The sequence below is a fragment of the Nicotiana tabacum genome, chromosome 21 (assembly GCF_000715075.1).
Source record: "Nicotiana tabacum cultivar K326 chromosome 21, ASM71507v2, whole genome shotgun sequence".
Lineage (NCBI taxonomy): Eukaryota > Viridiplantae > Streptophyta > Magnoliopsida > Solanales > Solanaceae > Nicotiana > Nicotiana tabacum.
The window spans coordinates 17,182,889-17,195,258 of record NC_134100.1 but is presented as its reverse complement, the minus strand read 5'-3'; positions in this window follow the sequence as shown (position 1 = coordinate 17,195,258).

Sequence of the window (12,370 nt, the reverse complement as noted above, 5' to 3'; positions counted from 1 at the left end):
CTGCTCAACCGCAGGTGCACATGACCAACCGCACCTACGCTCCATCTCGCTTCTGTGCCCAAGAGTCCGCTTTAGCGGTGCTGCATATGCGTAATCTGGGAAGACTGCCAAGACCAGCTCTTCTCGTACATACGTCTCAATCTTCAACCTGCGACCATCACACATACACCCAAGGTCCACAAGTGCGGTTACACCAGAACTCAGACCTCTTCACAACCATGAAAACCATCCGAAACTCATTTGAAACACACCCGGGGCTCTCGGGACCCCGTCCAAGCTAGAAGAGTTATTAAAAAGATCAAGGTATGCAGATGATCCTACTATACCAAATATGGATTTTTGGTCAACGTCATTTCACATGGATAGCATTTGCACCGAGTAAAATATAGAAACCAATGTAAAACCCTCTCCCAAGAGGACTAAGGATTTTATTGTTATCGCATATAATTTAAAGGGGTTGTATAGAGCCATACCAAATCAAACTTGCACATATGCATGCGTGAACACACCTGCGACAAAACTAGCCGCTTATGCGCAACCGCAGGTGCGCATGAATGATCACGCCCAACAATGCCTTATAAAAAGAACTAAGCGGTCATTGCAAATATAATCCGATTTACAAGTCCGAAGTCGAATCCCACAGAGAACTAAGGCTTAGCTACATTTGTTCAATATCGTTAAAAAACACAAGTCCAACTAATTTCCTAATTATAAAGATTAAAATATTTCTTTTTATCTAATTAACTAACAAATACTAGAAAGAAGTAAAACTATCAATTAACAAGGATAAGGATTGGAGACAAGATTACGAAGGTCTAGAGTTATAATTTCCCTTATCATCGAAATCCTTTCCGCTACGTTGTTTATAAATTTGCCTAAGTTTTCTCTACCAATCATGAGCGCTACGGATGTTGTAATTCTCTCTTGAGTAACTACCACAATTTACTAGACATATTCTCTCGAATTACGCTAGCTGGCATTAAATACGGCTCACTCTAATCGCACCAAGATTTTGTTATCCCTAAACCCACTTTTAAACCATCTGTATTGATCCCTCATATACGTTAGGAGTGATGTTGTTCAACAACTACCTAAATATGCACTCTCTCCCGAGTACACACTAAATAGGCACAGTCGATTGAGAGCTCTTCAACCAACCACAATATAAACGTAGTTGAACAAATAGAGAAAAAGCTACAGCAAATCTATATTAACATAACAGGAAAATCATCCTCCAATAGGGTCCATAAGAACCCTAGATAACAAATTAGCGATTCATAATAGTATGCATAACTACAATAGTAGAATTCATAACCAATAATAGAAATAGGAAGAATGAAATAAAAAACTCGCAGAAGAGTTCTCCGCCTTGCTCCTAGTGTGTTTTTGCCTCCTTAGGTCAAATGCCCGGTCTCTTGTCGGTCTCTCTATCCAATCCCCCTCAAATGTGTCATTTTTAGGTCTATTTATATGTGTAGTAAAAGACCTAAATGTGTAGACAAAGTCCTAATCAAACCACGAGACGAAATAAGCCTTCAAAGCTTGGAATGTGTGCCCCCCGGACCTGGCCTCGCAAGGTCTACCGCCAGTTTGAGCTCGCCCCAGGCCTGGTGTCACCAGCTCTAACGCTAGCTAAAGGCCTGGCGTCACCAGGTATAAAGCCTACTAGAGGCCTGGCTTCGCCAACTTTCTCCTTTTCACTGTTCTCGAGCACGCTTTCAACGTTTAAGTATCCTTTTTGCTCTACTTTCATCTCCAATTCACCTACACATGAAATAGAGTCCATTACGCGCAAATAAAGTATAATTTATCATTAAAGCATATAAATTGCAAGGCAAATAGTGTACGAAATTATGAAATTATAGTCACACATCAACACCCCACACGTAAACATTGCGCGTCCTCGCGCAATCAAGCTACACTTATAGACACAACCTTTTTAAGTAATTCCCTTAACTCATTACACCAAGAATGTTTAAAATAGTCTAAGCACCAAGGTGTAACATCCCCGCCTCAAGATTTGACTCACAAATACCATGCATTGTTCACCACTCACTCACTTACTCTAACATATAGGTCAATGACATTAACTTTCCATCATAAATCACGTGCCCTAACACAAAAAAGAGAGTAGTTCCACACATAATAAAATTTATAAACAATTAGGAACTCAAGATTGAAAGAATCCACTCACTCTCAGAAATAACATTCATATGCTACAAAAGATGCACCATAGGCTTGCCCGTGGTATACTACTCTACTAATCAAGCTCATTCAATCTAGGATAAAGTAGGACTTTAATTGGTTGTAATGTAGGCTGCAGGTCAGGTAAGATACATTTGGATATAAAAGTGACTACACCTCCCTAAGCACTTTAATACATATACTTTAGCATTCCATCCCATACTTATCTCAAACCATGACTCCACTTTCACATCAATATACATCAACTCCCAAATTATTTAAGCACAATTACATCAAGAGTTACCACTTGTCAATGAATATCTACACACAATACAACTATGTTTTTTCTTTTCTTTTCTTTTTAATTTCAAATGGCTCTTGTTGTTTCAAATCAGTATACCTTTCTCTTTATTTCATTAGTTTCACTCAAAAGCCGAAGCAACCACCCCACACTTTAACTTTTATAAAGTTCATAACAATTCAAGTGTTCATGAGAGGTGAAAATGTTCAAATAGATGGTTAATTCAAACAATTAGGTTAGGCTTGTAATGTGGTTTCTAAAGAAATAGGATTAAAGACTCAAAGAGGTTAACTACGATACATAACAATTAGGCGGGTAAAATATACATATCTGGCTCAACAAAGAAACACCTATATCACTTCCAAGACTGAATAAAACTACTATTTCGCTTTACAAACATACGGGGTAAGTTCTAGACATCAAATGCAATGCATAGAGTACAACAAACCTTACATGCACATGGCACATGACTCACTCAAGACTGGATCATCAAGACACTCTAGTCAAAGCAGTTAATCAAATTTACATCTATACGATTTAAGGTACTTATACAAGAGTCTAAAACTGATCCTAAGAGTTACAACCAGAGTACTAACTATTCTCAAGACATAACAAAGTTAAGAGACATCGTTGAAATTCAATTCATCTCACACTAGCTCCTACGCCTAAAAAAATAAAATTAACTATGCCTTATAAAAAGGACTAAGTGGTCGTTGCAAATATAATCCGGTTTACAAGTCCGAAGTTGAATCCAATAGAGAACTAAGGCTTAACTACAGTTGTTCAGTATCGCTAAGAAACACAAGTCCAAACAATTTCCTAATTATAAAGATTAAAATATTTATTTTTATCTAATTAACTAACAAATACTAGAAAGCAGTAAAACTATCAATTAACAAGGATAAGGATTTGAGACAAGATTACAGAGGTCTAGAGTTATGATTTTCCCTATTGTCAGAATCCTTTCCGTTATGTTTTCTATAAATTTGCCTAAGTTTTCTCTACCGATCATGAGTGCTCTAAGTGTTGTAGTTCTCTCCCGAGTAACTACCATAATTTACTAGACATATTCTTCTGAATTACGCTAGTTGGCATTAAGTACGATTCACTCAGATTGTACCAAGGTTTCGCTATCCCTAATCCCACCTGTAAACCCTCCGTATTGATCCATCATATACATTAGGAGTGATGTTGTTCAACAACTACCTAAATGTGCACTCTCTCCAGAGTAATACACACTAGATAGGCACAGTCGATTGAGAGCTCTTCAACCAACTACAATATAAACATAGTTGAACAAACAGAGAAAAAGCTACAGCAAATCTATATTAATGTAACAGGAAAATCATCCTCCAATAGGGTCCATCAAAACCCTAGATAACAAATTAGCTATTTATAATAGTATGCATAATCACAATACTAGAATTCATAACCAATAATGAAAATAGGAAGAAGGAAGTGAAAAACTCGTAGAAGAATTCTCCGCCTTGTTTCTAGTATGTTCTTGCCTCCTTAGGTCGAATCCCCAGTCTCTTGTCGGTCTCTCTGTCCAATCCCCCTCAAAAGTGGCGTTTATAGGTCTATTTATATGTGTAGGAAAAGACCAAAATGTTTAGGCAAAGTCCTAGTCAAAAATAAGCCTTCAAAGCTCGGAATGTGCGTGCCCTGGACCTGGCCTCGCGAGGTCTACCGCCAGCTTGAGCTCGCCCGTGGCCTGGCATCGCCAGCTCCAATGCTAGCTAAAGGCCTGACATCACCAGGTATAAATCTTGCTATAGGCCTGGCTTCGCCAGGTGTAAAGCCTGCTATAGGCCTGGATTTGCCAGGTATAAAACCTGCTAGAGGCCTGGCTTCGTCAGCTTTCTACTTTTCACTGTTCTCGAGCACGCTTTCAACGTTTATGTATCCCTTTTTCTCTACTTTCATCTCCAATTCACCTACACATAAAATAGACTCCATTACGAGCAAATAAAGTGTAATTTATCATTAAAGCATATTGCAAGGCAAATAATGTATGAAACTATGGAATTATAGCCACACATCAATGACCAACCGTACCTGCGTTCCCTCTCTTTTTGCGCCCAAGAATCTGCTTCTACGATGCCGCAGATGCGTAAAAATTCTCCGCATCTACGGAGACTGTCAAGACCAGCTCTCCTCGCATATGCGTATCAATCTTCGCACCTGCAACTATTGCACCCACGCCCAAGGTCCTCAAGTGTGGCTCCACCAGAACTCAGACTTCTTCACAACCATGAAAATTATCCGAAACTCGTCTGAAACACACCCGGGGCTCTCGGGACCCCCATCCAAGCATACCAACAGGTGCCATACCCTAACACGAAACTGCTCGAGGTCTCAAATCACATCAAGCAACGTTCAAACTACGAATCGCACCATGAATCGAACTCGTGAACTTTCAGATCTTCCAACTTCTAAAATTCGTACCAAAACCTATCAAATCAACCCGGAACGATGCCAAATTTTGCAGACAAGTCCCAAATGACATAATGGAGTTGTTCCAACTCTTAGAATTGTATTTAGACCAAAACAACTATTGGTTAAAATTCTCTATCTTCCAAACTTCAACTTTTCCAATTTTAGCCGAAATGCTCCAATTTATTCTACGGACCTCCAAATCCGAATCCAGAGCACGCCTACGTCCAAAATCACCATACGTAGCTGTTGAAATCATCCAAAACTCATTCCGGAGCCGTTTATATAAAAGTCAAATATCGGTCAACTCCTACCGCTTAAGCTTCCAAAACTAAAATCTTTCTTCTAATTTGACTTTGAATCATCCGGTAGCTGAACTTGACCACACACGCAAGTCATAACACATAATACGAAGCTTCTCAAGACCTTATGCCGCTGAACGTAGCTTGAATTCTCTAAACGACCAGTCGGGTCGTTACATTTTATTTGGTTTCATTCGCTTAGACTATGTTCAGTTTACTCTACGATATTATTACCTAACTGCTTCCTGTTAGATATTGTTGTTACTAGTGTATCATCGTAAGTATTGTTTTGTATTCTTTATCCTGCTTAGCTTTATGTTAATATTGTTCTCTGTTAGTTCACCTTTACCCTTGTTTAAGTTTCTTAGTCTGGTAGGTGTCTTGACTATCCCTCATCACTACTCCTTCGAGGTTAGTCTTGATACTTATTGAGTACTGCTGTGGTGTACTCATACTACGCTTCTGCACATTTTTGTGCAGATCCAAGTGCCATGGTTCTTTTTGATTATTAGCTGGTTGGACAAGCTGTGGAGACTCAATGTAAACCTGTCGTCGCATTCACAGGCCTCGGAGTTACTTTCTGATATTTTCATTGTCCTATTTAATTGTATTTTGAACAATTATATTTAGGGATTTTCTAGTAAACTCAGTAGGGCTTATAACTTGTACTACCTGTTTTGGGGATTGTAATTGTGTATAAGATTTTTATCTCATATTCTTCGTTTGATGGTTGATTTCTTCTATTAAATTAGTAAGTGTTTAGCTTACCTAGTCTTAGAGAGAAGGTACCATCATGACATCCTACGGAGGAAAATTTGGGTCATGACAGATACCTAAATTATATTCTATTTTATTTTAAAATTGTTAGAGTACCACTTCAAATTTGAAAAAGATGTACAAATTTAATAGATCTTGACATATGAATATTGAAGAACAAAACAATTGACGCATTTCAACCCATTATTTAGAGTAAATAAAAATGGAGCACTTATATTCTATTTAATATTACATCGCATAAGAAAGTCTCAAATATTTCTAGACTTTTTTTTAAAAGAAAATTCTATATAAAATCTTAAAATTATATATTTATATGTCAGTTTGGTTTAAATTTTTTTATTCAATACCAAATCAAACCAAACCTAATCGAATTTTTAATCAGTTTGATTTGACTTTTCGATTTGGTACAATTTTAGTTCGATTTGTAAACCAATATGATATGGTGCATGAAGATTAAATAATAATATATAATATGCACTTTGTATTTGTTGCTTCTGTCCTTTTCTTTTGGGAAAATATATAAGATGCACTTTGTATTTGTTCGGATAAATCAATTTTACATTTAATTTTTACGGGTATTCCATTATCTCGCTATATTTATTCAAAGTAAATTTACTACCTACCCAAAAGCTGATGTGACAAAAATATAAAAATAAAATAAAAAATACATGTATTAGTAGAATTAAATTTATTTTTTTCTTTCACAAGAATAGATTTTCTTGGACCCCAGACAAGTACAAGGTACAAAAAAAGTAAATAATAATAATAATTAAGTATGTCCAAACTATTACCAAGGATGTAAAAGAATACATGTGATTCCTTCACCCATAATTATAAATTTCAGGGTGAGCATTAGGAATGAGGAAACTCTTATTCCGTAGCCAGAGGCGGATCCACCCCTTTAGGAAGGGGTGGCATGACACCCGCTCAGATAAAAAATTTATATGCTTATGTTGGAATTTTCTTAAAATAGGTTAAATATCTGATCCTTCCACCCGCAGTTGTAAACTAGATAAAAGTGTCATGGCTGGTATTCCTGTTAGATCTTTTAGACAATTTTTCTCGTGACTAAAATTCAAGTTAAAATTTATCTTGAACCTTGTTCGACTTTCCCTTTTCTTATGCTTTTTATTTTCTTTTGTCCTAGTTATTTCCCTTTTCGGCTACCTCCTAATTTTTTATTTGTTGTTTTATTATTTTTTTAATTTTCTTTTCTCTATTCTATATTTTATATATGGTCTCTAGCAAGAACATTCAGAGAAGAGATGCCAAAATTTATTTATTTATTGCTAAAAAAGACGAGATATATTAAGCACGAAATTAAAAGAAGTTATTACTACATGTAACCGATCTTAACGGTGCAGTTCCTAACAAGTATTTGCGGTAATTAAAGAAAGCAAATAAAGGCACTATGCCCCAAAATGTGTCTTCACGTTCGGCATATCCTTCCAATATCTGTGTGCTTGTGTAATGTGCTAAAACGTGAGCGACTGAATTTGCTTCACGATATATGTGCTTGACTAGTGGCTGGTCCATTGTTGCGAGGAGGAACCTGCAATCATTTAGTAAAGTTATATGAGCATCATTAGTCATGTGAGGTTATATGATTATTGACAATACCTGACACTCAGTTTTCACAACCAGTGACATTAAGTTCTTAGTAAATGCCAGCTCCAGTCCCTTCAATAGGGCTATAAGCTCCACTTGTAGTGGCGTATTGGCCACAACGTGGCTGGAGAACCCCGCTATTCAGTTACCTTGGGAATATCTAATGATTCCTCCTACTCCTCTATAGTTGGAGTTTTTTCTGTGCGCACCATCTATGTTAAATTTATAGATGTTTTGTGGTGGTGGCACCCACCGTACTTGAATTCTTGTGTATTGCTAGTGAGTTGTTCTCTATTTGGTGAGGCAGAGGTATTCAATGGATTAGGCAACTGGTGTGTTGCTAGCGATTATTGTGGAGATTTTGTTGAATAGGTTTTTGTTGCAATGTAGCTAGATATGCCATAGAGTATGGGTGTGATAGTGGGACTTGTGTTTGGTTTGGTAGAGTTATTGAATCAGTGGAATTACATAGTTCTTTAATCCACATGCTAAAATTTGGTGGATTAAAGTTTATATGTTGAGTGTTCTGGATGGGGGTGTTGCGTAGACAATGTAGAAATATGTGTTTTGTGTCTTCCACTAGATTCTAGTGGAGACAAAGGGGTGATGGAATTATTATCCTGTAGTAGCCAGATATGCCATAGAGTATGGGTATGATAGTGGGACTTGTGTTTGGTTTGGAAGAGTTATTGAATCAGTGGAATTACATAGTTCTTTAATCCACATGCTAAAATATGGTGGATTAAAATCTATATGTTGAGTGTCCCGGATGGGCTATTGCGTAGACAATGAAGAAAGATGTGTTTTGTGTCTTCCATTATATTCCAGTGGAGACAAAGGGGTGATGGAATTATTTTTCTGTAGTAGGGCATAGATGTTGTAGGTAGGCGCTTTATGTTTAGTAGCCATAGGAAGTGTTTTAGTTTGTTACGGCAGTTGGCTTTTCATATCCAAGAGTATTCGAAATTCCTTAATGGATTTTGTAGATAGGTAATCCCTAATTAATGAGTAGGCTGCCGTTGTAGTGAAGGAACAGTAATTGGCTGGTTTCCAAAAAATATTATCTATGGCATTTTCGGAGAATGGCATGTAGGTGTTGTGGATTAATAATTGGATATTTGCAGGGAGTTCAAAGGATAATTAGCTTAGATCCCAAGAATTTTGTTGTAATATGGGTGACAGATTTGTCCCTAAGTCTGTATGTGTTAGTGGACCTCGTATGAGAGATGTCACAACCCGAATTTTCCACCCTCAGGAGTTGTGATGACGCCTATTGATATGAGCTAGGCAAGTCAATTATTGAACATATTACCTTTATCCATTTTTATACCTTTTTAGCATTTGTAAACCAATGGCGTGAAAATAGTGAAAATTTCAATAAGCGGAAGAAATATAGTAAAATATCTAAAATATGAATCTAATACAACTGTTTAAGACTCAATCACCCAGAACTGGTGCCACAGTACTACAGACGATCTAAGAGTGCTAAATACAAAGTCTGAAAATAAATGATACACTATTTCTAAATCGAAGATATGAAACAGGAAATAAAGGATATAGGAGACGCCAGGGCCTGCGGACGCCTGCAGGTCTACCTTGGATCTCCGCGTGGACTGAAGGTAGCCACCCAAATGCTATGGTCCAAGAGCTACTCCGGGATCTGCATATAGTGCAGAGTATAGCATCAGCACAACCGACCACATGTGTGGGTAAGTGCCTAGTCTAACCTCGACAAAGTAGTGACGAGGCTAGGACCAGACTACCAAATAACCTGTATAGTTAAATAATATACAGCGGAAAATAGAACAGAAATAAACAAGTAAAGATGGGAGGGGGTACATGCTACGAGGGTATATCAATATCAATAGTAAATCAAGAGTAACAGCATAAGAACGGCTTAGATCTCACAATAAAACAATAAGAAACTTGTACCCAATCTATAAACACTTTGTATCAACAATTGTTGCAGCGCGCAACCCAATCCTAATATATAACAACACTGTTGCGGCATTCAACCCGATCCATATCATTTATTACTGTTGCGGCGTGCAACCAGTTCCACATATAATATTGTTGCGGCGTGCAACCCGATCCAAATATATCATTGTTACGGCGTGCAAGCCGATCCACATATATAATCAACAACAATATCCACATATACAATCAACACAATCATAGTAGGAGTCCCAACAAGGGATCAATAAAGAACTACACTATCCCGGCAAGGGAATCGACAGTATAAGTAACAACATCCCGGCAAGGGAGAAACAGCTATAACCAAACTTGTTCCAATATCTAACTACCTCAGCTAACAACAATACTCAGTCATAAGTAATTTCCACGAGAATAATCACGATCCTTGCTCAATATAGAGAATCATCAACTTAAGCATCCATAGTATTATCTAAGAACACAATAAATTACAAGACTCATGGTCATGCTCGACACCAACGCATAGATACCCGTCACCATGCCTATACATCGTACTCAACAAGAAACAAGTAGCAAATAGGACACAACTCCTAATCCCTCAAGCTAATGTTAGACCAAAAACTTACCTCGAACTTCCACGACCAACTCAAGCCTCAAAGACCATTTTTCCTTTTGAATTCGGCTCCAAATCAATTGTATCTAGACATAATCGACTTAATAACATCAATAAACGCTACACAATCCAATTCTAATGCTTAATTATAGCTTTCCCATCATTCTTCCCAAAAAGTCAAAAATTGACCCCCGGGCCTGCTTGGTCAAAATACGAGGTTCGGACCAAAACCCGATCACCCATTCCCCCACGAGCCTGAATATATAATTAGTTTCAAAATTCGACCCCAAAACGAGGTCCAAATCACAATTATACAAAAAGCCCTAACTCTACCTAAATCCCTAATTTTCTACCCTTAAGAACATGATTTAAGCCTAGACTAATGGGATTTAATGGAAATTGAAGAAAATGAGTCTAAGATTACATACCTATGAATGGTGGTGAAATCCCCTTTCAAAAATCACCCAATTTGGAGTTTGGAAGAAGAAGTTATGAAATTTTGATTAAATCCCGATTAGGCTTCTGTTTTAAAAACATTGGACATGCCTTCATCGCGTTCGCGACAGGCCTATCGCGTTTGTGATGAGTCTAACTTAGGTGACCTTTGAGTTCGTGATCCTAGGATCGCGTTCGCGGAGCTTTGACTCCTCGATCCTTCGCATTCGTGGGCCAGTGACCGCGTTCGCGTAGAACAACATGAGAACTCCTCCCCCAGGCTAACTGCCTTACGTGTTCGTGAAGGGTAATCCCTCCTCAGTCTCGCGTTCGCGAAGAAGAAAACTGGCACCTGGGATATTTGCCTTACACGTTCGCGAGTGGGACTACGCGAACGCGAAGAACAAAATCCTTGGGCACTGAACAGCCGAAAACCTGCAACGTTTTATGAGTTCAAAACTTCCCGAAACCCATCCAAAACTCACCCGAGCCCTCAGGGCTCCAAACCAAACATACGTACCAACTCAAAAACATTATATGAACTTATCTGTGCGATCAAATCGCAAAAATAACCTCTTAAAAAACGAATTTAGGATAGAAATCTAAGAAAAATCTTCAAACTTTCAAAGTATAAATTTTCACAACTAAGGGTCCAAATCACCTCAAACGACTTCCGTTTCTTACCAAATTTTACAAACTCGTCTTATTTCACATAAAAGACCTATACCGGGCTCCGGACCCAGAATACGGACCTGATACCATCAAATTCTAAATGCATTTCATTTCCAAAACTCATAGAAATTTCCAGAAAATAATTTTCTTTAAAAATTCATTTCTTGGGCTTGGGACCTCGGAATTCGATTTCGGGCATGGGCCTAAGTCCCATATTTTTTCACGGACCCTCCGGGTCCATTTACCCAAAATGTTGACCGAATTTAACTTAAATGCATTTTAAGTCAAAATTTTAACATTTTCATAGATTTTTCACATAATAGCTTTCCGGCTATACACTCGAATTGTGCACGCAAATCGAGGTGATGCTAAAAGAGGGTTTAAGGCCTCGTAATGCGGAATTAATTTAAAAACAAGTGAAAAGGTCATCACAAGAGACCTCAGAGGCAACTGTATGATGATCCAGTTATCCTTCCAAAGTTTGATGTGGTTTCCATTTGCTACATTCCAGGCTAATCCTTTTGCAAAGAAAGGATGAGCTTTAGCAAGGCTTTTCTACATATAGGAGTCATCTACATTGGTGGTGAAATCTTTGTGTTCCTATATTGCCTTGTATTTGTGACATACCACCTGTGCCCGTAGACTGTTGGAGCTATAATGCAGTTGCCAAATAATGCTGCAAAGAAGAGCTAGATTTTTGCTCTTGAAATTAAAAAGACATAGACCTCCTTCTTATTTTGAGGATATCACAGTATCCAAGTTACCAAGGTGGATTCTCCTTTTTATGTGGTTGAGCCCCAAAGGAAATCCCTTTGAATGCAGTCTATATGTTTTCTTGTAAACGTAGGCAGATAGTTGAGTTGCATGGAGTGAGTAGGTATAGCTGCCAAAACCGTATGAAGTGAGTAGGTATAGCTGCCAGAACCGACCGGATAAAAGTGGTTCTTCCTGCCTGGGTTAGGAACTTTGCCTTCCATCCCTTAATTCTTGTATTCATTCTATCAATAATGAATTGATAATTAGAGTTTTTTGGTTGTAGATTAGTGATTGGGAAGCCAAGATACTTTCCTACATTGTTTGTTACCTTAATGTTAAGCATTGTGGATATAG